Source organism: Psammomys obesus, unplaced genomic scaffold (genome assembly GCF_907164565.1).
Source record: "Psammomys obesus unplaced genomic scaffold, mPsaObe1.curated_primary_1811, whole genome shotgun sequence".
In the NCBI taxonomy this organism is placed as follows: Eukaryota; Metazoa; Chordata; class Mammalia; order Rodentia; family Muridae; genus Psammomys; species Psammomys obesus.
Window position 1 is genome coordinate 3,289,215 of NW_026596069.1, and position 282 is coordinate 3,289,496.

Consider the following 282-nt stretch of genomic DNA (forward strand, 5'->3'; position numbering starts at 1 on the left):
ACCCACTAAAAATGTAAAATAATTATTGATAAAGTGCACAATTTCACACAAGAAATTTGAGATACTGGATTTAGTGTAATTTCTATGAACCAAAGAAAAATTTTTATTCTGAGAAAAATAATCGTGCTAATTAAGGTCTAATGCTTTACCCTTCCTGAGGTCTGGTTTAAGATGTGTTTTCACTTTATTTTTGTTATTTGCTTTTTAAGGCCAATAAAAGTTCACCCTATTCTAAGCTTCTTGACATGCAAAGTTTCAACATCATAAAATGTGGACCCTTCT